This window comes from Myotis myotis, unplaced genomic scaffold (assembly GCF_014108235.1).
Source record: "Myotis myotis isolate mMyoMyo1 unplaced genomic scaffold, mMyoMyo1.p scaffold_m19_p_5, whole genome shotgun sequence".
Lineage (NCBI taxonomy): Eukaryota > Metazoa > Chordata > Mammalia > Chiroptera > Vespertilionidae > Myotis > Myotis myotis.
In genome coordinates this window covers 58,158,797-58,184,733 of record NW_023416357.1, presented here as the reverse complement: position 1 = coordinate 58,184,733, position 25,937 = coordinate 58,158,797, and the positions used below count along the sequence as shown (strand labels likewise).

The window sequence follows — 25,937 nt, the reverse complement described above, 5'->3', positions numbered from 1 at the left end:
ACAATCATGCCCTCACCCCCCTAGTGTCTGTGTCCATTGGTTAGGCTTATATGCATGCATACAAGTCCTTTGGATGATCTCTTTTAATCTATGTGGATAACAAGGAGAAAATTTTTATTGAAAGTAAGCTAGTCAATATTTACACTTAAAGTAGACATAGTCCTTGACACAAAAATACACACCTATATCCAATATTTTCTATGCTAGTCAATGGTAATTCAGAGATTAAAAGAAATTTGTGTTTTCTAGCCCAAGGAAGGCAACAGTCTAACAGAGAAAGCTAAACCATTCAAAGTAAACTAGATTGCAAAAGAACACTCTTTTTCAGACTATAGTCAAATGTCTCATCTATCAAGCTTTAACTGACTCAAATTCAAGTCAATTTGATCACTTCCTGCTTAAAAACCCTGATCTCTTCTGCATACATTCATCCTTGTACTTACCATATTGTGTTGCAACTTTACATTTATATGTCTATCTCCATAACTAGGTTGTAAGCATCTTTAAACCAAAGGGTTTTAAGTTTTGTTTAATTGTGTACCTTTGGTATAAAATACAAAACTTGATTTCTGATGGGCACTCAAATGTGTTCTGAAAGAACGTAAGTGTACTATAATCATGTTGTGAACTGTCTTTGAAGAGAGCACAAAAAGACAAAGCATTAATTCCAGCAGAGAGAAGGGCATCATTGAGGAAATGCCCTTTGACTTGGATTTTGAGGGATGAGATAAATTATGCTAGCATACAATCAGACAAAGCTCAACAGCTTTCTAGGCTTGAATGCATTCAGCTAAATTGCTTAGGGTCCAAACATAACCTAAAGACAGCTTGTCAAAATAGGCTAGGAATTGCTTAGGGAAATATGTTGAAGCTCAAAGTTGCAAAAGTATTTATTTTCCAAGCAGTGTAAGCAAAAATTTATGTAGAAAAAAACTAAGAGAATTTATTACAATGAACTTTTTTGATGCCCACCATACACCATGCTGTTGCTGGACCTTTTGTCTGGACTTCAGGGCACAACTAGAATTTGCATGAGGATGTGACACAACTGACCCTTTAATAGCACACTGCTAGTGAGATGACAGGCCTGCAGAAGTGTGTCATATGGTTGACAGGATGTGTCACGTGGAACTTGTCACTGGTTCTTAAATTTCTCCCCCTTCCTATCTAAAGAGGACAAATCATCCTTCTAATATTTTCCCAGATATTTCTATGCTGAGAGCCAAATGATGTGTGAGAAAATCTTGCCTAAATGGTTCTGAACATTCCTAATGCCGCAACCCTTTAATACAGTTCCTCATGTTGTGGTGACGCCCAACTGTAAAATTATTTTCGTTGCTACTTCATAACTGTAATTTTGCTACTGTTATGAATCGTAATGTAAATATCTGATATGCTATATGTGTTTTCCGATGGTCGCGACCCACAGGTTGAGAACTGCTGCCTAAAAATAGTAAAACAACATTCTAGGACATTATGTTGAGCAATTTGACTTGGAGTGGTCCAAAGAAACTAGATCTGTGAAGTAAGGTAAAACAGCAGGTCTAATGCAATTTTGGGATGTGTGACCATAGAAATGACCAAGCTTGGTGTATGTCTTGACAAGTAGCAAGTCAAATGTCTCTGGGAACTAATTCATGGGAGGAATATTTTGAAAATCATAAATTTAATTGCACTAAAAATATTTCTTTATTTTTCTTTGTTAAAATAATTAAGGTTCATTCCTGTGGTGATAGTTAGTAGACTTGGGTACGTTTCCCTGTTTTTCAAGCTGTGCTACATTTTTAAGATTGACATTAGATGAGCCATGGAAAGAGCTCCCATCAATAGAATTTTAGGGTCCACATGAAGAGAGACTATAATTTGAGTATACTATATGTTTGCCAGACCACATCTGAATTATTTTCCCCCAGTTACACTTACAATGTTTTAAAAGGATCAAAAGTCAAATGGATTGTGACGTCTGAATATCAAGGCACATGAGGACAGATAAAGTAGTTGAGGATATTAAACCTAGAGAAAAAATGACTATAAAGATCACAACAATAATGAAAGAATTGTCAGTATTAGATGAAGTAAATCTTTTGTTTTGCTCCAGAGGAACTGGCAATGGTGAAAGGGAGAATAGCAGATTCTATTTCAAACTGTAAAGAGCATGTGTGAAGACACCCAATCAACAACAGAATGAATTCTCTGGAAAAGTATCAACAGAGTTGCTTAAAAAGAGGTTAAAGATGATCCATCAGGGATGTTATAAGAGATTTGGGCATTAGATGGAAATTTGGACCAAATGACCTTACAATCCCTTCATATTTATAAAATTGACTAACCAGATAATTAGATGGATTACAAAGCCATAATAATAACTGTGGTATGGTGTCAGACACACAGACAATAGTCCAGTGGAATAGAAAAGTTCAGAGACAAAAAGAATATATAGAAACTTAATTTACAGTAAAGGAAAACTACAGGTCAATAAATAAAAGATAAGTTGTATAGTACATAGTGTTAGATAATCTATCTTATTATGTGGAGAAAAATAAGATTGTTTCCAAAAGAATTAGATACTAAATGGTAAGGGCAGAACTATAAAAATTTCAGTAGGAAATGTTGGAAAGTACCTTCAGTGATAAAAAAAGGAATTCTTAAAATTTCAAAAGCACAGACTATAGAGAAAACATCTTGTTTAATTAGATTACAGAAAATCAATAATTTATGTTCAATATGGACTCCAAGGAAATTTAGTATATATAAAACAGAATTAGAAAAGATATTTGAGATCTACAAATAGCAGAGTAACAAAAGAATTCCCCAAAATAAAGTCTGCCCCAATAGAAAAATTGACAAAGGAATTGAAATTGACAAAGTGAATAGGAATATTTTTTATAGCAGTGGAAATAAAAATAATGAAGAAACATAAAAAAGCTAAGAAATATAAAAAAGCTAATAAGCATAAAAAAGTGCTCACAATCATTAATAATGAGAGATTTATAAATGTAAAAGTGAAATATGTTATATTTACTAAATGGCAGCAATTAAAAAGCTGGATAATACAAAGTGTTGGCATAATTATGACCTATATGAATATCCATCTACTACTGCTAGGAACACAGGTTGTAATAATCATTCTGAAGAGATTCTGTCATTTCCTAATAAAATAAAATTATGTATGTCATATTGTCCTGGAATTCCACTCTTTGGTGCATAGTTCTAAAAAATTCTCACACTTCAGAGAGATATATACATCAGTGTTTATTGCAGCAATATTTATAGTTAGAGGAAGTTTGGGGAAAATTCAGAATGCATTGCTAGAAGGGTAGAAATAAAAATGAAGTTGATGCACATCATGAAGTATTGTGAATGAAAGATTGAGTGTTTAAGCAATAGATTGGAGGTACATTCAGAAATATGAATCTTCTTAAAAATGTTTAGTAAGAAAAGTAAAGAAAGATAGTAGATATAGTCTTATATAACACAATACATAAAGAATACATGCGCATAGCCCAGCTGGAGTGGCTCAGGGGTTGAACATCAGCCTCTGAACCAGGAGGTCATGGTTCAATTCCCGGCCAGGGCATATGCCCAGATTGCAATCCTCAATCCTCAGTCAGGGGCATGCAGGAGGCAACTGATCAATGATTCTCTCTCTCCCTTGCCCTTCCTCTCTAAATGCAATAAAAATATATTTAAAAAATACATGCACACAAAAATGACACACTTTTGCCTAAACATCCAAATACACATTAAACATATTAATATGTTAACTATTGGGAAAATAGAAATAGATGTGGAATCTATAATAAAAGCATAATATGCAAGTCAGCCAAATGATTGAACAGCAGAACAACTGTCCGGACGACCTTCCAGACAACCATTCTATGACACCCACTGGTGCCAGGCCAGCCAAGGCAGGTGCGATGTGATTGGTTGGGGGCCTGGCCATTGCCCCATGATTGCCCTGCAGAGGGAGGCCCAGGCCACTGACCAGTGGACTGTGGCAGGTGGGTGAGGCCTCCCTCTGCGGGGGTGATCCATCACAGAGCCGTGGCTGGTCGGGCAGGACCTACCTCTTTGGAGTGATCGATCATGGGGCTCCTGGACTATGAGAGGGCGCAGGCTGTGCTGAGGGACCCCCCCCAAGTGCATGAATTTTGTGCATTGGGCCTCTAGTCTATATATATAAAAGCCTAGGCAACCAAAGACCGGTCGACCAAATGACCATTACGACCACTCAACCAAACGACCTGTCAATTGGATGCTATGATGCGCACTGACCACCAGGGGGCAGACGCTCAATGCTGGAGCTGCTCCCTGCTGGTCAGTGCACTCCCACAGCCAACCTCCCACGGTCCCTCCCCCCAGCCAGCTGGCCCTGATTGCCCTGATCACCAGCCAGGCTGAGGGACCCCACCAATGTTTAAATTTGTGCACCAGGCCTCTAGTCTTACCTAATAATAAACAAACATGTAAATTGACCATACCTTTGCTATGCTAACCAGCCAATCAGGAGCGTATGCAAATTAACCCACAAAGATGGTGGTTAATTTGCATACATAGGCTCCAAGCGGCGGAGCGGAAGCCTGATGGCCCCGGGGCCGGGGCAGTGAAGCCTGACAGCCTGAGGCCGGAGCAGCGGCCAGAGCGAAGGCCTGGGTCCCGGGTGCCAGAGGCAAACCGGTGCCAGCAGCCAAGGGAAGGGAAGGCCTATTGCATGAATCTTTTCGTGCAACAGGCCTCTAATATGGTAATAAAAGAGAATAAATAAAGAAAACAAGAGAGAGAGACTGCATGGACCATGATGATAATGTGCCATGAACTGAATTAGCATAATTAACTCATCATTATCCATTTGAGTATCAGAATATAAAATAATACAAAAGCATATTGTTTTCAGGGGACCTAGAGACTGATATGCTATTGTATATGATTCTACACATTTTATCTCTTATTAACTCAGATCCTTTACTCAGATCTCCTTGGAAGGTGTAGGACTTCATTTTCCCCTCTTTCCAAGGCAGGTTTCAAGTTTTTGCTTTGTAAGGTATAGGTTTCATTAAGGAGTTTCTTCCAGCTTATTATGTACATACATATATGAAAGAACCGCAAAGGAGAATTATCTCGGACTTTTTCTATTTGAAACAGTTTTCAACTATGTACTAAACTATTTCAATCATTTTTAAAGTTTAATATTTAATGGAAGAAAAGTTTAATTTGAAGATACTATGAAACTGTTCTAATAGCTTATTAAACATAAAGGATAAAAGAACTAGTGAAGCTTTAAAATGGTAATTAAAAGAGATGATGTGTGTCTAATGCATTTATTCAGTGTCTTCTAGCAATAAGTCATGATGATGTTAAAAATTTTGTCTATATATTCAAGTCATTATTATTGCAGTAATTTCTATCCCCACTAACTGTCAAAAGTCCTGAGCTGTGGCTGCATTTGAGTCACCAAAAGTAGTAAATGACACACTCAGAATGCAGACACATGCAGACTTTACCTGCTGCAAACCAACCTGCCTCTTTCCAGGGAAATTCAGAGGCGATGTTACTGTCATCGAAGGGAGGTTAGATGTGGCTTCCTGATCAAGGTGAAATTAGAAGTGACAGAAATAATTGAATAGTTTTCTGTGTGTAGAGGATTTACTCTGTTTCCTGGTGCTTTCAAGTTTACAGAGACATTTACATGTATTAGCTAATCACTGCCTCATATATAGTTGCCTGTGAGAAAAGTACAGTGGTATTATCTTGATTCTATAGAAAACAATCTCTACACAATTTAAGGAGTATAGTTAAATGTACATTATACAATATCTTATCAATTTTAATGCCCTCAAAATAACCAACTGATACTCCAAGTTATGTTTATGTTGGCAATCTTTTTATTCTTCATTGGTTATTAAATGTAAAGTATACATGATTGTCATCAAACATCAAATGTAGTCACTAGTTTAATGTATAAGGTTTTACAATAAAAATTGGAAAGAACTTAGAGAACTGAGATCAATAGAAAATTAAATATGACATCCATAAATTAAAATCTAGGACCACTTTTCAAGATGTTATTTATTTCATGAATTGAGGTTCATTTGAAAACTAAAGGAAAACTAACACTCACAATCACATCAAAGTTTTGTTTATATTGTGATTCTCCTGACCACCCCATAAGATATTTTCATGGAAAATAGATTTGCTATAATTATTATGGCCCTAATTATGGGTCAGAGATAGTTCTGGCTTATGTCTGATATTCTAGTATAATTATTAATAGCACCCTGTTTACCTTACTTGTCCTCTGTTAGAAGATAAATTGCATTTTTGCCCTAATCAGAATTCAACATAAGACAATGGTCATATTTCACTGATAAACATACTGTGTCAGAAAAATGGGGAGGGAGAGATGATAATTGCTCAAAACTATCAAGAACTAAATTATAGCGAAATTTAATTTTCAACAATTCATGAGATGGTTACTTCATTAGCCATATTAAAAATATGCTTAATGTAATAATTATTAGATAACATGCTTAATCAACCTTGGGCCAAGTCTGCAAATACAAACAGAAGTAGTGAATTCAGAGCCAAATTTGGTTGACCAAAAGAAAGTTGACAATTATCTCTTTTTCTAACTGTAAAGCTAACCAGTTGTTCAACAAAAGTATGACTCCTGCAACTGCACACCCTGTCCTTTTTTATAGTGACATCAGTTCCACTCTCTTGCTGAATCACCTTTAATTCAAGGTTATCGTTGTAACTTGATCTGTCCCTTATGGCATGATTACTCTTACCAAGAACATCAGCCCTTTCCTCTGATACCAGAAGGATACTTTGATATATATCAATGACAGGAACCTTGCTACTAAGAATTATAAATTGCTATGGCTGGCAAATTAAAGTCAAAATCTAATTGCTTCAATTTGTTGTAAGTGCATTAAATTATTATGAAAGAAACTATATTGAAATCTCCAAGTACCAAGTCTTCTCTTTATATTTAAAGAATAAGTGCTGCTTTTCTTAGCATGCCTCAGGGATATATTTTATTGTGTAGAAATCTATCAGAAGTGACTCAAAAATGAAAGTTCACCTTTGATTTTTCTGTCCTTAACCTTTAACTAGTATTTGGCCATAATCATGTCAGCTTAGATGGCAATAATGATTTCATTTGTTGTTGAATCTATATATGATGTTTCCATATTAAAAATCATCTTCATTTTATTCTGATCAAAATTTGAAGAAAAAGAGTCCATGAAGAAGTATTTTTTTTATCCTCATTCTAGTGACAATGAGACATTTACTTCCAACCATATTCATAGCACAGATTCAGACATGGAAAATTCTCTTTTAGGAAGAAAAACTTGAAATAATAAAGTAACAATGTATACTTCCCTTTTCCTTATTTCATACCCCAAACTTCTACTTTCATATCAATTAAAAATAGGATATTTTGCCTGGTTATAATTATTTCGTCAATCTTCAAATCCAAGGTTACAATCCATGTAGAGAGAATCACTTTTTAATATTATTAATGAAATCAGTATACTATTATTTTAATAAGAAATTAACAGCATAAAGTATTGTAATCTTTTTATAATTGAGCAAAATTGTAAACTAATATTGATTTCATTTGCTACTCCTCCATCCAAGTAAAACCACAGAAACCCTATTTCCCTTGCATTTTCAGAATAGGCATAGCTGAACCACATGCCACCAGATCAATTAGAATCTCTGCTTTTCTTCCTCCTGTCCCTTCTTTCTTCCATCAGTGCACAAAGTCTAAACCATGGGATTACCTGACTATTTTTGCACTATGATGGCTGTGCCAGGGTTACATGTTCCTATTAGAAATATCTGTGCACTTAAAGCATGGAACCTACAGTTCACTATCCCATTTAAATCACAAGTGCACAAAACAATATAGTAGAACTGTTAAATTTCACATATCCAAAGAAAATCCTTTCCTAAAAAAGTCTTGATCAACAATTTGATAAAATAAATGTATAATTCAGAGATTATTTTAATTTTCTGTAATATGTTGTGCCAGGTCCAGCTGGCATGGCTCAGTGTTGAGCATCGGCCTGTAAACCAGAAGGTTACAGTTTGATTCCTGATCGGGGCACATGCCCAGGTTGTGGGCTCGATCCCCACTGTAGGGCTCGCAAGGGGCAGCTGATCAATGATTCTCTCTCACATCGATGTTTCTATCTCTCCCTCTCTCTTCCCCTCTGAAATCAATAAAAATATATTTTTAAAAAAATATATGTTGTGCCACATATTGTGTGTGCGTTACATATTTAGTTTCCTGGAAAATAAATTTGTTTCTCTTGAAAACTCAGCCCTGATTTTTGGAGGAAACTAAATGAAATTCTTCCTTTTTCAAATTTTCATCTAAGTTATATATTCTTGCCTCTAAAGTTTTCAAAAATAACTTGGTTTCCAATAACAATATATACTAGTACTATTAAATTACTAGTATTTATTAAATTATGACCCATTTCCACCTTTGGCATTTAAATTGTCAGATAATTGAGACTATGCAATAAAAGAAAATGAGATACTTGAGACCAATTTGAGTTAATATAAACAAATTTTCAATACTCACCCTAAACACCAAAATACTTGTAAGACCTTGCAGGCTCAGTTCTTAATAATCTTACTTAGCTCATTTTCTTAACTATATTCCAGCAATTTTGAATGACATGTTTAGATGCCCCATTAACTTAGTGTTTCATATCAATTAGCATTGCTGTGTTCTAACTTACTTTATTTGTGAATGTATGAGTCCACTGTCTTTTGTGTTTTATATGCTCACATTACAATATTAATTTGAGTATGTTTTAATTTTTTTATTTAATTAAAGGATCTCTCCTGAAAACAGCATAAATTTGTGCATATTCCATATGCACACAAAACTTAATATGCAGGATTTTTAAAGCAGTATGCAAGATAATTATTTCGTACTCAAAATTTTTGGCAATTTGTTTATATTGTTTTTCTGACTTTTATTAAACTAATTTCCTACAGGCACAAGAAAATGGCAAATATTAACTCAGAAGGTTTTTAAATTGCTATTTTTTGTAAAATTATACCTAACATAAGTTATTAAACTCTGAATAAGTATTGAAGCTGTAATAAATTATATTATATGAAGGTTAAGCTAAATGTATATTGATCTGAGTACACTAATAAACTTAAAAATGAATAAAAAGAGAAATAGAACAAATAAAGTATAAACAAAACAGAAAATAGAGACTAAGATTAGCAGTGGAGACATGGGAGATGTATTAATATTCTTGAGATCCATGCTATTTTTTAATTGTATAATTTACAAACACATGCTAAATTATGCTTTGTCAATTTACAGAAATATATATATATTAATTATATATATACATATATATATTAATTAAACATTTATTAAATGCCATTGGTATGGCAGGCACTTTAGTGGATACTGGACACAAGGGGGAGACAACAATGTAATGAGATAGAAACCTCAGTAAACATGTGCCTCCATTATTTAGCTTAGAAACATCTGTCTAATGTTTAATGATTCTTTAGGTTACAACCTAACTGCCATTTTTTTCTAGAAACTGTTTTCTGAGTAATACTCCCTCCCCACAACTGTATTGGAAGCCACTGCTAAGCATTTACTTAACTCTGTGTTCTTTCTTGTATTACCACACTTTATTATAAATACTTGTTTTTAAATTTAAATCTGACTCCTTGATTCTAAACTTTGGGAGGTCAGATACAAAGCTGTTTTGTTCAGTTCAGATCCTTGTGCCTAACACAGTGGTTGGCACATGGTATGTCTAATACATACTGGTTGAAAAAAAAAGAGGTTGGGAAGGAGCTAGAGAGAGGAGAGAGAAATGGGAAGGGAAACAAGGAGGGAGGGAGGGAGGGAGGGAGGGAGGGAAGGAGGGAGGGAGGGAAGGAGGGAGGGAGGGAGGGAAGGAAGGAGAAAGGGGATTAATTTTACATGGAGAACCTCTCAAGGTCAGTTTTGGATAGACTGCTCAATTTTTCTTCATAAAAGTTTAAGAATAAACAATAGTTGAGAGATCAGAAGAAACTGTAATTCAGAAAAAAAATACATCATTCACCTCAAATTTAATATATTTGGATGGGTACTGGAGACACATAGAAACATGAGATCTAATTCTACTTTCAATCTATCAGCAAATACTAGCCAGGACTATCATCCTTTGAAAAGATTGAAAAAGATTGAGTCACTAAATCATAGCCAAAGATGTCTAGAGTTATCAGTCAAATATTTACCTGAGCAGTCCAAGTAGCAGGAAGATTTCAAAATGTTTTCTACCTAAGGAGACTCTGTGCAATATATTTAGAAATATCCATATAATATACTCAATGTTAGAGTATAATATACTCAATGTTAGAATTTAAAAGGAAATATCTCAAAATTAGTAGAAAAATATTTATGAATTTCTTTGTGCAAAGGTCATTTAAAATTAAAACAACTTTCAGAATTTAGATATAAATAAATGGGTGGGGAGGTTGGAAGTAGGGTGAGAAAAAAGCAGAGGGATTGGAAAGAGCTAGACACATTGGTAGAATAAGAGAGAGTTCATTTTGAATAAAATATAATATTCATGGAAAGTAATACTAAGAAATGGAGGAGCCATATAGTACAAATTTGGGCTTTGGAACCGGACAAACCTAAACTGCAATCCTGGATTATTTAATCCAGTTTCCTGTAAAACAGTATTTTCTCATAGTGCTGTAAGAATAAATGGGGTATCTGTGTATGTATGTCTGTTTAACATATTTCCTGGCACACAGTCGGTGCTCAAATAAATGTAGCTATTATTATCATATAGATAATAAATATAAGTAGACAGGTGGGAAGTCTTGAATTTAACACTAAGTAATCATCAAGAAAGTATTTAATAATTATTAGTCTAGCAATTCATGAAGTACAACTTTTAATTGTTGGCCTTAAGTCAGGAATTAGCAAACTTCTTTTGCAAGGGAAGATAGTATTTTAAGCTCTGTAGGTTATACGGTCTCTTTCATAACTACTCAACCTGATGTTGTAGCACAAAAGCAGCCACAGACAATATGTAAGCAAGTGGATGTAGCTATGTTCCAAGAAAGCTTTATTTATAAAAACAAGTGTGGACCAGATAGTTTGTAGACCCCTGTCATAATACTTCCCATGGAAATGTTTTTCCTCTTATGGACAAACCTAGAAGAATGGTATATTATACATTTACCTTTCCATATTCATATTAAATATGAATATTCTCACTATGTAATTTAAAACTAAGATTTTCATTATAAAAGTAGAAATGTGCTTTTTATTTAAACAAAAAATAACATTATATCTAACACAAGGGCTATGCCTTGTCCACAATAAGTGTTCAATAGATGCTCATTGGGTGGATAGATAAAAAATGAATAACAAAAAAAATTAAAACAACTTTATTTTTTGTACATTTTTTCTCTGAAGCTGTATTTTCAAAGTTTTCTACAATGAACATATATTTATACTTTGAAAAAGTAAAGATAAATGTTAATAAAAAGGGAAAATGAACTGAATCAAGTATAAAATCATATAGTAAAATGTCATGTGCTTATATTTAAATACTAGAGGCCCAATGCATGAAATTCTTGCAAGGGGCTCAGCCCTTGCAGCCCTGGCTTCATCTGGAAGGTCATCCAGATGGTCGTCCAGAATGTTGTCCAGACAGTCATTCGGCTGTTCGGTATAATTAGCATATTAGTTCTTTATTATATAGCATATACATATTTACATATTACCTCCTAATTATCTTTGTCAAGAATGACATAGTATATATTAGAATATGTTCTATTTAAAATAGTTTACTAATATTTTTCCTAAATGGCTATAGAAATGTCACATCCCTGTCTTTTATGGCTTTTAAGATTTTGTAACTTTACTGCATTGTCTTCTAGAAATAATTACACTTGAAAAATTGTAACAACTAAGTCAAAAGTTTATACTATATTTTCCAGGTTTTTGAAACAGATTGATAGTTGCTTTCTACATATCTTGTCCATTTCATTACTCCCATGACAAAATTTGTAATCCTTTAAAATATTTCCTAATTTAATTCTAAGCGCCTAATAGCTTACAGTTACTTCCACTTGGGTTTCTTTTGTTTGTAAACAGTAATTCTAAAAATTATTTTATGTATTGATTAGAAAATATTTTATACAATTATATTTGCATTACTCTTATTTGCATTATGTACGTTTTTGTTTAATCACTTTGTGAATATACTTTGTACAATATATTTGCAAATCAAAACTAATTTATCTTTATTAAGCAATGCATAAGCCCAATATATACAAAAATTAAAAATATTAATTTCATCCAGAGGAAAGAAGTATTTTGATATCAACTTGATAAGTTTGTTTATCTAAGCCATAAATAAATAAACTTTGAATCACATTTACATGATAAACTTTTAATCATTAGTCTATGCTCAAACCATATCTTTCTGTATTCAGCTACTAGAACTGGGAAAATAAAAATGTGAAATTAACAATTTACAACATTTGCTAACAAACATGTTATTTTTACTGCAAGATTGGGTATTCATGCAAATAGGATAACCATTTACGGTGATAAAAAGATTTGCTTTCAAGACCTAAGATGCTTTTAAAAAAAAATACTATTATTGCAATTATGGAAGTAAATAGTTCAAAGTGCACTTAATACATTTAGAGATCACCAAATTTTTTGGCATTTCTGATCTGACCCACCTCATGTTTATTGGGCTATATGTTGTGGATCGCGACAAATTCGAGATGCTTCTGGAAAGCCAAAACCTCTCCTATTAATAATGCAGCAGTTGATCATTAAACTACCATCACTATGCTATTTTATGTATATTACTATACAACTGCAGGGCTACATTTGGCCATAAGTATATTTTAAGTACTAAAGAGAAATAAAAATAAAACAAGAACTACCATGTTCTTTTTTACTTTTCATGCGGGTAAAAAAAAGGCATCATACATGTTATTGGACTGAACTGACAATATGTTTCTGTACGCATGTGCTAAGTTCATGTATGTCTCTCTGTGCTTGGATATTTATGTGTGTTCATGTGTGTACTCATTTGTGTTTTTTTGTGTGTGAAGATAACCAGACTTCGTGGCTCGTAGTTGAAGGTGCTATGACAGTGAGTGGAAGGACGTATGCAGGTATGAAGTCAGGGGATGAATATTTTCTTTTTTTTTTTCATTTTTAAAAAAATATATTTTATTGACTTTTTACAGAGAGGAAGGGAGAGGGATAGAGAGTTAGAAACATCGATGAGAGAAACATCGACCAGCTGCCTCCTGCACACCCCCTACTGGAGATGTGCCCACAACCAAGGTACATGCCCTTGACTGGAGTCGAACCCGGGACCCTTCAGTCCGCAGGCCGACACTCTATCCACTGAGCCAAACCTGTCAGGGCTGGGATGGATATTTTCTAAGAACAAAATAGAAGTGGCAAAACCTAAGTGTGCAGCACTATCAGTAAGACCCCCAAGGTCTAGACTAGCATAGCGTTCACTTCTTTCATAGAAATTATATATTCCAACAAATAATTGGTTTTGAGAGATGTCTGTATTAGTTTTTCATTGCTGCATTACAAATCACCACACATCATTTACTGTCTTAAAGCAACACACATTTGTTCTCTAACAGTTGCTGAGCATCCGGAGGCCAGGCACAGCTGAGATGCATCCTCTGCCCAGAGCCTCACAAAGCGACATTCAAAGTGTATGCCTGGCTGCTTTCCTATCACTAAGCCTGATCAGGGAAGAATTTCTTTCCATGCTTATCCAGGTTGTTGGCAAGATTTATTTCCTTACATTTGCAGGATTGAGGAACCTGTTTTAAAACTGGCTGTTGGCCAGGGTGATGCTCAACTCATAGAGGCCACCCAAAATACCACGCCCGACGGCCTTCCCCAAAGGCAAGTTACAACAGGGCTGCATCTAAACAACTGCAGGGGTCCCTAGCTGGTTTGGCTCAGTGGATAGAGCATCGGCCTGCAGACTGAAGGGTCCCGGGTTTAATTCCGGTCTAGGGAAGGATTCAATTACGATCAAGGACAAATGCCCAGGTTTCAGGCTCAATCCCCAGTCGGGGGTGTGCAAGAGACAGCCCATCAATGATTCTCTCTCATCATTGATTTTTCTATCTCTCTCTCCCTCTCCCTTCCAACCTGAGATCAATAAAAATATATTTAAAAAAATAAAAGAACTGCAAGGGAATCTCTAACCTCAGAAAGGATCAGTTGCTCATTTTAAGGGCTTTTATCTGATTAATTAGGCCCACCAAAGGTAGTTTCTTTTGATTAACTAAAAATCAACTGATTTGGGACTTTAATTACATCTTCAAGCTCCATTTACCTTTGCCATACCAGGTAGCCTAATCATAAGAGTGACATCTCACTATATTAGCAGTCCCCGCCCATACTGGGATTATACAAGTGTGTGCAAGAAGAGACAGGAATCTTGGGGGCCAGCTTAGAATTTTGTGTGCCACAGTGTCAAACCTATTTTAACATCCTATAAAATTTACCTGTACCCAATTCCTGCCTCCAATTACCAACACTATAATTTGTTTATGAAATGTTTGATCACTTGATCTCTTCAAACTCTCTTTTTTTGGTCTCCATCCTTGAGCTCTCAGGAAATATTATCTTGGAGGATATATCTATCAGCAAAAGAAGGAAATTTTATCTTTTTTCTTTATATGAGCTTAACCTGACTTTCTGGAACTGTCAAAATCATTTTTCTAGTGAAAATTAACCTAAATGTGGGAGTAAGAGTTGAATTGCTTTAAATTTGAAGATGTCAAAGTGAAGGTCGAATAGATGCCTATCTTGGTTCTTTAATTAGAAGACCTCAGAGTTCTGCATTAAGATTTTAAGAGCAAGGTGAATCACGTCACCTTTCTGCTGTGATCTTTGATGCTTTGTTGCTGACCTGTCACCACAAATTACAGTGATTAGAGACAATTTGGAAAAGAAAGTAAGTCTGGGAATTTTGAAGAGCACATTGTCTTCCAGGTTCCCTACCATTCCATTTTTGTCTTGCCTTTCCAACTAATCTGGACTCCTACCATCTATGTACTATGTTTGATGAAGGTGATGAGTAGCTGATGTATTTTATTTTATATATATGGTTTTCGCCCTAGGCGATTTGGCTCAGTGGATAGAGCGTCAGCCTGTGGACTGAGGGGTCCCAGGTTCGATTCCTGCCAAGGGCACATGCCTGGGTTGCAGGCTTGATCCCCAGTAGGGGGCGTGCAGGAGGCAGCCGATCAATGATTCTCTCTCATCATTGATGGTTCCATCTCTCTCTCCTTCTCCCTTCCTCTCTGAAATCAATAAAGAAATATATTTTATATATATGGTTTTCCTAATCAGAACAAATTTTCTTCCCCATAAGACTCTTATAAGATCATGCAATAACCTTCCCCAGTCCCAGCAACTAGACATATTTTACATATTTTCATTATATATATACACACACACACATACACATATATATTAGAATAATTATATAAATAAATGTACAAAAAGCCACACCCTCTAATGGAAAAGTCTAAGGCTAGGACCTATAAAAATCTGCATTCTAGTTCTGTTCTGCACTGTTTAATTGTGTGACCCCTGTGAATGCCAAAATGAGTTTTGTGCATTTTTCTTTGCACAATTGATGTAATTGTTATTTCCTAACTTAAAGCAAAGTATTAAAAACATATAAAATAAATGGCAAAATGCTCAAGAAACAAAAAAGTTTGTGGTTTAACTTTAAACAAACAAAAAAAGATGAAAGAATAAGGAACAACTGAAATAATCATATTTAAAATCCATAAAAATATTTGGGGCTTTATCTCAGTTGTTTTCCACAGTTATAATGTCTAATTTAAGCCTTGGTTCTCTGCTAATGACATTGGGATAGATGATCAAGATTTCAGGAGGATCTTAATATTGTTAATAAAATACAAATTTTATTCCTCTGAAAACACTTCATTCTATAATGGCGATTCTGCAAATACCGAGGAGTGCCTTTGGAAATTTATTCTAGCCTCCTGTTCCCCTGAGCCTTTAATTTCCAGATGTGTTACAATACTTACTCTATGTGAAAGCTCATCAGCCAGCTCTGGGGAGCTTTAATTCTCAGGCAGGCACTTCAATAGATAAGTAAGTGGTTAAATAGTAACCAAGTATGTAGGTCTTTCCAAGACCAGGAAAGACGTTTGTAGTGAGAATGCAGGGCCGTTGAAAAGTATTTAAACCCAAATGATTAGTGGAGTTGTCCAGGCACCAGAGGGACTTCTGTTGAGTGGGTAGGGAAAAGATTGGCCTGCTGATTTCCACAGATAGTTTGCATTTAAAACATAAAGTAATTACGTGTTTTAATTTTGATTCCCATGGTGCTTCTCCTTTTCAGAGCACAGCAGGGAGGATGAACATAATTGGCATCGTTTGGAAGGTTGAGTGCCTATAGTTGGAGCAAGTCTTTGTTTGTAGTTCCAAACTGACCCTTTTTTTTTTTGAAAATTTTGGTTTTAATATGTTACTTATACTTACGTATGCTCCGTTCCTATTCTGATTATTAAGCACAAAGATGGTGCCTACCTCACCTTTATAAGCAGCCTCAAATCTTCAACAGCTAGGTTAACTGTGTCTGTCACTGAGAGGCTAACTCTGCGTTCACCTGGGAAGCCCTCAACACTGAAAATGGTGTGCTTTTTTGTGCGTATTTGTGTATGTTTATTTGTTCCTGATATGACTTTGGATACAAACAAGACTATGTATTATTGTGCCACGCTCAGCATGGCCAGGGGTGAACCTGAGGTCGGGGTGGGAGGGGCGTAGGGGAGGGGCAGTGAAGGATTAAAGAAGACAGACAAGAGAATAAAGCTGAGGCTAAGTGGGAGACTGCTCTCGGATGGAGAGACAGTACCACAGCCTGCAACCTGAGTCTTTATTTTATAGCCAGATTCCACGAGGCAAAGTAAGGGCATGGTCAAGATGTTTACAACGTTCTCTCGGGTTTCAAATCTACTCAATTACATGCACTTGAACTATCAAGCTTGGTTTGGGCAGCACTTGCTACACCTCCCACAAAATGCCTCACATAGTCACCTGGGACCACAGGGCTGGACCATAAGGTCAAGCTTACAGCCATGCCCTCTCATTAGTCCGAGGCTTGAACCTGTCCAAATGCTGTAGCCACTCTTTACACATTATTTTTATAAGTTTTATTTTACTCTAGAACACATTAATATGCATATCCAAGGTACTATATGATCCCTTTTATTTCTTAGTTAACTAAGTCTTTGAGTTAAGCTCATCTATCAGGAACAAATGAATAACAGAATAGATCCTTTTTAGTTGATATAATAAGGGTAGAGAAATAGAAAAGAAGATGATCTTTAAAAAACAAAGTCAGTCTTGATTACCACTGAGAATTCATTCTAAAGCAGTAATATGCTCTCTGTATTTGAGGAGTCAATAATGAATGAGTCCTCTGCATTTTTGTTTCCTGTCCAGTAATACAATATAGCAGCTCTGACCCTGTCCTAAGCTGTATGTTTTGAAGATACAATTATGTACATGGAATGGGTTAGATTTAATGTTTATGTGAGGAAATTCATGTTTGATCTACTAACTCCTAACTATTTTTCTGTTTGCATTGCAGTTATAGGTGTGTTGAACTAAGCAAGTAAAGGTCTATATTCTACTTGACATTTATTTCAGATGCCAAATGAGATTTTAGTGTGTTTGCCATCTATGTTACAGAATGTTATATCAGTCAAAAGAGAGATTGTACACAGTCTTTTTGAAACTTCACATATGCTCCCAAATGTGAGAAATTTTGGGGGGATAAATAAGAAGCACATAACCTGCATGAACACTTCTGGGCACTAGGGGGGAAAAATGAGGATTGATAAGAAGAAGTATTACAATTGTTTTTTTTTCTATCGCTTCTCGGCCTTTTGGCTAAGATCAAGTGTAGTACAATTGTTTTTTTTTCATATAAGATTGAATAGGAGAAACAAGACTATAAGCAATACATTGAAATGTTAGCATTGTATGTTTGTTAATGCAAAATTGAGTATGCAATCAATTCATCTATTATATTGTTTTCTAAACAATCAGATCAAGAGTATATTATTTAAAGGAAAATGTTCTATGCTGAATACATAAGGGAATTTACCACATCCATTAATACTTCAACCAGGGACTATTCTTCCACTAGTTCACTATCCTGCATAATTAATCTTACATCTTGTACTTCATTATGAAATATTATATATTGTGACCAAGTGTAATTGAAAATTAAATAGTTAAACACCATAAATTTCTTGCTGGTTTTCTTGTTCCAAGAGGAAATAATCTTAAGAGATATTTTAAATTTGGAAAGCCAAAAAATTACAGAACTTTAGAATATTAGATCCTTACAGAATGATTATTGCCAGATATTTGTAAGATGCCAAAGAAGAGAACTAAAGAGTAGAGTTGATTAAAAAATTAAGAAAATAGAGTTGAAAATCTAACTGTCATTCCTTGGGAAGAATATTTCAAGTCTTCTGTGTGAGGAAGTTTCAGATCAAAATTAATCTCAGTTATAATTACTATTTGGTAAGTAAATAGTCAGGTCATCTGAACCATGTAACTCTAAGGAAACCAGAAGTAAATGTGACCAGCAGTGTAGTAACATGTTTGAAAGTATGGATTCTGGAGCCAAACTGTCTGGATTTGAATCTTAGCTCTTCTCTTTGCTACATGTATGGCCTTGGGAAAGCTACTTAAGCTCAAAGTGCCTTAGTTTATTCATTTTTAAAATGTGTATCATAATAGAACCTGCTTTACAAAGCTGTGTTAAAGAACTAGATCTAACAAATTACCCTATTGCATTTTATGGATGCGTTTAAGATAAGAAATGCCTGGGTCAGAGACACAGCACTTATCCATGGCGCCTGCACTTTTTGCTGTACCAAAATCTCACTAGGTGGCATGGAGGGGCTCAGGTAGATACTACACATATAGTGGTGTTGTGTTATAACGGAGTACCCCTGAGCAGAATACACTTCAATTTTTTAAAATCCTCTGCAAGTAAACCTGCTTAATCTTTGTCCTGGAGGGAGACACAACATCTATTTTCTAAGGCTATTTTCCTATACAAACATTTTTGAGAAGATAATCAAGATAAAAAAGGCAGTTACTACCTCTGCTAGCAAGAAGCAAAGAAATGCAAGGACACATAAAAGATTGTGTCCTAGAAGTTTACTGTAGTTAATAAATCTAGTATTACTATTATATATGCTTTAAATGATTATTATAGTTATATATTTTATTCCATTTAGCTCTTATTTATGTGATTCATTATAATATCTGACCAACCCAATTAGTGTGAATTATTTTAATGGCAAGACATCCAGACATAGAATTGGGTCCCATAATAAAGCCCTAGTAAGTAGTCATTTCATTTACTTATCCTTTTCTAAATAGGTTTCAACTCAGGTTTAGGAATTTCCCAGTTTTCACTTACTTCCCCCCATGCTGACTTGCACTTTTATATAAGACCTTGTTATTAACAAATTAATTTTGTTTCCTGCATACATATGAATGAAATTTTGTGTATTATAAAATGATGATGATAATAAAAGAAACTCAGAAAACATAAAAGCCTACATTATTGCTCCTTAATACTTTTTCTTAATACTTTTTTTCCTAAAAATTTCATGAGGAATAGCTTTACACAGTTAAAATACAAATATTGTAGAAAGACAAACTAAGAAATATAACCAACAGAGAAATGATAAACAGTATTATGAGAATAAATGGAGGTGTAAAATTGCAGAAAAAATTGCAAAAGTTGAAAACAAAGTCAATGATAAGATAAAGGCATCTAGCCCTAGCTGGTTTGGCTCAGTGGATAGAACATCAGTCTGCAGACTGAAGGGTCCTGGGTTCTATTCCAGTCAAAGGCACATGCCTGGGTTGTGGACTTGATCCCCAGTAGGGGCAGTGCAGGAGGCAGCCAATCAATGACTCTCTCTCATCATTGATGTTTCTCTCTCTCCCCCTCTCCTTCTCCCTTCCTCTCTCAAATCAATAAAAATATATTTTAAAAAGACAAAGGCATTTATACAACTGGAATAAAATAACTTACATTAGCTAGCCATGAAATGTAATTCACTAGGTTTTTTTGTTGTTGTTGTGTTTTTTTGTTGTTGTAGTAAAACTATTTTTTAAAAATCCAGTCTGTATAGCCTACACAGAAAAAAATCTGGAAAGGAGAACATCCACTACAGGGTGCTGGTGGTTAAGAGTACAATTAACTCAAACACCCCATTTACAGGCTCACCAAGGGATAATCCTGAGGCTGCCAACAAAATGGTTTGAATTTTCTGCCAGAAGACCAGATGCTGCTCTGTTAAAATTTTCAAAAAAATAACGTCTTGTGAATTAGTCTGTGACCTGTAGTATTTACTTTCATATGTAGAGTAAAGTAATATCGAAAGTAAGAATTAAGAATATATATGGTTGTGTGTGTTCCTTTGTGTGTGTGTATTATTGCCAAAAACAATATCTCATAATTGCACAGTTCTGTATCATTTTCAATGGTCTTTTTAATTTTAAAACACAAAACAAGTTTGTTTATTTTGACTATTATTCTGCGTTTATTTTATAAAATAAAACAAAAAACTGAAGTTCAGAAAAGATAAGAAACCAGTGGCCCTTAACTGTCTTAGAACCAATGAACTGTCAAACTGAAATTTACTAGATTCCAGTTTTGGGGGCACAGAAGAAATATTCCTTCCACTGGAAGCTTCTACACTCTATTCAGAACCTGGTAAAAAACAAAGACAAAATCTAGTGAGAAGATGGCTCTTTCTTGGGCAATTTCTAATATCCAAGTTTGTGCATAGTCAGAGCATGTTCAACTGGAGTAATGTAATTTCAATAGACTATTTAGACCCATAATTATAAAATGGTTTAAATAAGATAGCCTCATCCTTTATGGCTGTGAGAGATAAAGGATGAACACAATTGACCATAATTATAAGAATTCTAGAAACAGAAAACAAAGAGCATAATGTAACTACAGAGTAATCTATGATAAGGCAATTTATTATTGTTTTTAATTTTTAAGGATAACATCTTTGTTTATTTTTATTAATTTCTCACATCATTTAACTGTTATTAAATTCAAATTTATCACTTCTCATCAATGAGATGTACATAGTAAAATAATCATGTCCCTCTTTTCTCTACAACTTGGCCTACTTAAAAGAAAAATGAAAATTGCTATAAGCACAGAGGTGAACAATGTGTATGAGCATCTTATAAAAACATAAAATATATCCTTCCAGAATTTAGCTCTCAATAAAGTTCTAGGGCTGCTCTCTCAATCATGGGCAGGATATGTTTTATTTAATGACCATATGAGTTGCAAGAAGATTTGAGAGCAACCTTCAAAATGTTTTCCACAGATAGCTGATTTACAAACCTGCTGAAGGAAGAAGAAAATTAGGTAACCATTGTTAAATGCCATCATCTCTGAATAGATATTATCCTCAAGAAAAGGAAATTGAATCTGAGTAGCTTACCCTGAACCCAATTTTGTTTTTCATTACGCAGTTGGCCTTCCTTGAATGAAGAGGACAGAGAAATCTTATCAATACTTCTTGGGTTCTCTACAAGCCAAACTTATGTTTAATTCTGTAAGAAAAAAACTTACACAGAAGTAATTTTCTAAATGATAACTCTTCATTTTTAGTGTAGTTACATGTAGTCAACAGTTAATGTGAAAGCAGGCCCGCAATAGCACATCAGAAATCAGTCACTACATAAGAAAAGTTGTAAGTATGCAGAGAAAGGCCTGCTGTTTGCTATATAGTATGATAAGCCCTATGGAGGCTATAGAAAAAAAATATTAAGGCATGACACTTGCCTTCTATGAGGTTACAATTCATCTGAGATACCAGTTTATTGAATACTTTTCTCTTCCTGGAGCTGAACTAAGTACTTTGCAATGACTACCTTATTTAGTCCTTCATAATGTCTTGAAATACATACTAATATTCCTATTTTACAAATGAAGCCATCAAATTCCAAGAGGTTAGGTATCTTGCCTATGATGGTATATTGAGTAAGTGGCAGAGTTGGAATTTGAAACTCTGTCTGATTCCAAAATCATGGGTTTTAACACGATGCTAAACTACCTTCTCCAGACAATTTGGACAGGATTCCACCAGAAGTTACTGCATAATGCTTTAAGGCTTTATTAGTATTTCTGCTTTGCTAAAATGGCTGCATATTTGTAAAGAATGCATATTTTTTTGAATGTTATTTGAGTTAATTCAATTCTCTCTAGTTAGAGACATAGACTTAATTGAATTTCAAATAATAAAAATATTAATTAATATCAAATTGTTAAACTCCATATATTTGCACATTGAGTTTTTGTTATATGCTCTGAACTGGCATCCAGTTATTTTTTAAGTTGGGAAGGCAATTTCTTGCTATCAAGTTTTGAATCAACACTATTTCAACATTTCTTTCAATTCATGCATCATTGTCACCACCAAGGTTAGCTAAGGCGTTACCTGTTGCATCGAAAATTTCATCCACAAAAGCCTCCATAATATGGATATTATAAATGAGTTATTATGTATGGAATTATCAATATGACCCTAATCAATACACTTCCTATTGTCAACTTTATTAGACAATTTTTAATGACTTTTTTTCTGGTGAGCTATATATTCAGATTTCTTAATGGCATTAATATGTTATTTGCAACCTTTTGCTAAAGTAATTTCAGGAAAGAAATTATTTTAATTGTATGAATATAGAATATACAAAGGTTTAGATAAATTACAATAGAAAATTTTATTGCACTTATTTTAAAATCATAGCAGTACTGGCCGGTATCTTGACTATGTTTGGCATTTTTCTGTCAAGTGTAATATTTAGTACTTAAAATTGTATAGTTTGTAATTGCTTTGTGATAAAATGCCAAACTTTTACTAAATCCTTCAGACTCAGTGTGGTGATTCAAAATAAGAGGACTATATTAGTACCAGATATTTGGAGTTTACATTACCCATTCCTATTCAAAATGAGTAATTTATTGTTTTAGTTTAGTTTTGTTTTGCACTGTCTTAAGCTTTTATTTATTTATTCATTCATTCATTAATTCACTTAATTAAATTTATTGGGGTGGCATTTGTTAATAAAATTATATAGGTTTCAGGTATACAATTCTATGATACATCATCTGTATATTGCAATGTGTGCCCACCATCCAAAGTCAAATCCTCCAACACAATATATTTACCATATTGTTGTCTGTGTCTGGATAAAGAAGATGTGGTACATACTAGTATATACAATGGAATACTACTCAGCCATAAGAAAAGATTAAATATTGCCATTTGGGACAACATGGATGGATTTTGAGAATATCACATGAAGTGAAATGTCAGACAAGAAAAGTTAAGCATCATATGATTTCATTCATATGTTGGATATAAAACTGAAAGTGAAATTGGTAATTTAAAGAGATCTCAGTTGTGCTAAAAAAAAAAAAAAAAAAAAAAAAAGGAGATGTATGTATTTATGCCAGTTTATGTAGAACTAAAAATCATTAACTGACAGAGAAATGAGACTCCCTTCCACAAAGAATTTAAGGATGTGGCTGAGTCAACAGATTTAAAGCATCCATGTGATCTGGGAGTCATTTAAACTTTTCCTAGTCATTGTTTTGGAAGGAGTTAAGAAGCCCAATGCTATCAGTCATTTCTCACCAATATCCTAATCAACCAAAATATATTTGACACACTTAACAATTATGGAAGATCTGTCATGAAGATATAATCACACCTCTTTTTAAGAGAAAAATTATGGAAATGAGATAACGTTCATTTTTATAATGGAGAGGGCTCTTTTAATTTACTTAAATAGGCTATGGAAAAATTTTATTTAAAATTCATATCTGGGGCAAGTATAGTAATTTCCAGCCAGCATGTTCAGTTATTCAATACAGGCGCTTCATAAATCTGCTCAACAACATAAACAGGCTGCCTCGGAGCAATCTCAGGAATTAAATAGCCTGTTTCCTGGTGAGAGAAAAGTATAGAACAAAATTAATAGTACAGCTACTGTCTGTCAATGGGGAAGTACCCTCAAGCCTGAGTCATTGCAGAGGAAGAGATGCTGACAGAGCTGATTTTAGTGAGCATGAGTGTGAAAATGCCCGTGAACTCAAGAGAAAGGAGTAGGAGAGTTGATTTGAAAGCATGTTGTTAATTAGCTAACTTAACAGAAATGAAAGTCATGTAAAAAGCTAATTACGTGAAATTGATGTGCATGATCTCCGTCTTTATTTTGAATACAGGCGAAGCAATCTCTGAGCCAGGGAACCCAGCTCCAGAAATATGTTTCCATGGGATGTCTGCTGATAAAGGGGTTTGATTTCAACTGTCCTTAAAGGTATGTTTTACATTCTCTGCTGGTTTGCCAAGCCCAGCCATCTGGTACCTGGTACTCAAATTTGTCCTCTGACCCAAATGCCATGGGGCTAAGACTAAACCCCAGAAATATTAGCGCTAAAGTAAAAGCCGGGGAAAATATTTTCCCTAAATGCTTAATAAGGTATAGAGGATACAAGACATCAGACATAATGAAAAGGGTACAATGCACTTGTAAACATACCTTTAGTGTGCCACTGCTACAAATTATGTCCAGGTGTATAGTTCTGGTTTGCCATACTGGGGGACATATATTTGGAACCAGCAACAGAACTCATTGCTCCGTTGTGAGGACAGATTCCTCACTCAATGAAGGGGGACCTCAATAGTAGTGGCTTGGGGTGTTTGTTACTTATTTGTTAGCAGCAGGAATTAATGTCAGTGGTGACAGGTGATATCAACTACTTTGGAATCTCATAGGGTCCTTTGGCACAGAAAGCAGATCCCTCACAGACACTCTCAATTGTAGTGCTATTGAGGCAGCTCCTTGACTATTAAGTAGTGGGTTTTAGAAAACAGGGCCAGAGCAGAAGACTACGGAGAGGAAAAGGGTATACACTAACGTGGGTGATGAAAAAAGCTGTTCCTCATTCATGTGGTAACCCTACCCCCAACCAGAGACTTCCCTTAAAATTAAGAGATATTTTGAACAGAGCTAAAGTTCTGATAAAAATGGGTTGTTGTAGGACCAGGAAATACTGTTTGCTTTGTTATTCAGGTCATGAAAATGATAAGAGCTTTACTAGAAAACTCTAAGAGCCTTCCTAGAAGAAAACCAAAAGTGTCTGTTTATTTTCACTTTTACAAAGAAAAGATGATGGGTCTGCGGTTCTAATGGTGTCTTTCAAAACCTAGGCTGATATCCACTTGACATTTGTGGAATGAGCATTGCTTAGTTTGTAAACAAAAATAGTTTTGTCTCCTTTTCTATTCATGTGCCTTATTCATAGTCATATTATTAATCATATGTCTTTAAGGCCTCAGGTGTGAATTTTAGGAAGTCACTCAGAAGGTTGTGCAAATGTTGACCCTATTTTTCCTGGCCTCACCCCACTCCTGGCATTGGAGGACATTCTTGACATGCTCCTGATTTAATTAGAATGCTTTTGAAATTTTACCATTATGTATGCTGTTTGCTATAGGTTTTTGAAAGGTATTCATTATTCAGTTAAGAAAGGTACCTTGCCCTAGCCAGTTTTGCTCAGTGGATAGAGCATCAGCCCATGGGCTAAAGCAGAGGTTCTCAACCTTCCTAATGCCGTGACCCTTTAATACAATTCCTCATGTTTTGGTGACCCCAATTTCATTGTTACAAACTGAATATAATTAAAGCATAGTGATTAATCACAAAACCAATATGTAATTATATATGTGTTTTCCGATGATCT

At 34.7% G+C, this 25,937-nt stretch overlaps 1 long non-coding RNA gene and 1 pseudogene across 1 annotated transcript in view; both read left to right on the top strand.

Moving 5' to 3' along the window:
* Positions 1 to 24,512, top strand: part of LOC118656637 — a 36,693-nt gene extending 12,181 nt beyond the window's left edge. The window contains exon 2 of the long non-coding RNA XR_004967648.1: positions 24,417 to 24,512. This is a non-coding gene — a long non-coding RNA (uncharacterized LOC118656637). The remainder of the gene's footprint in view (positions 1 to 24,416) is intronic.
* LOC118657263 lies at positions 17,988 to 18,155 on the top strand (annotated as a pseudogene).
* Positions 24,513 to 25,937: the final 1,425 nt, after the last annotated feature.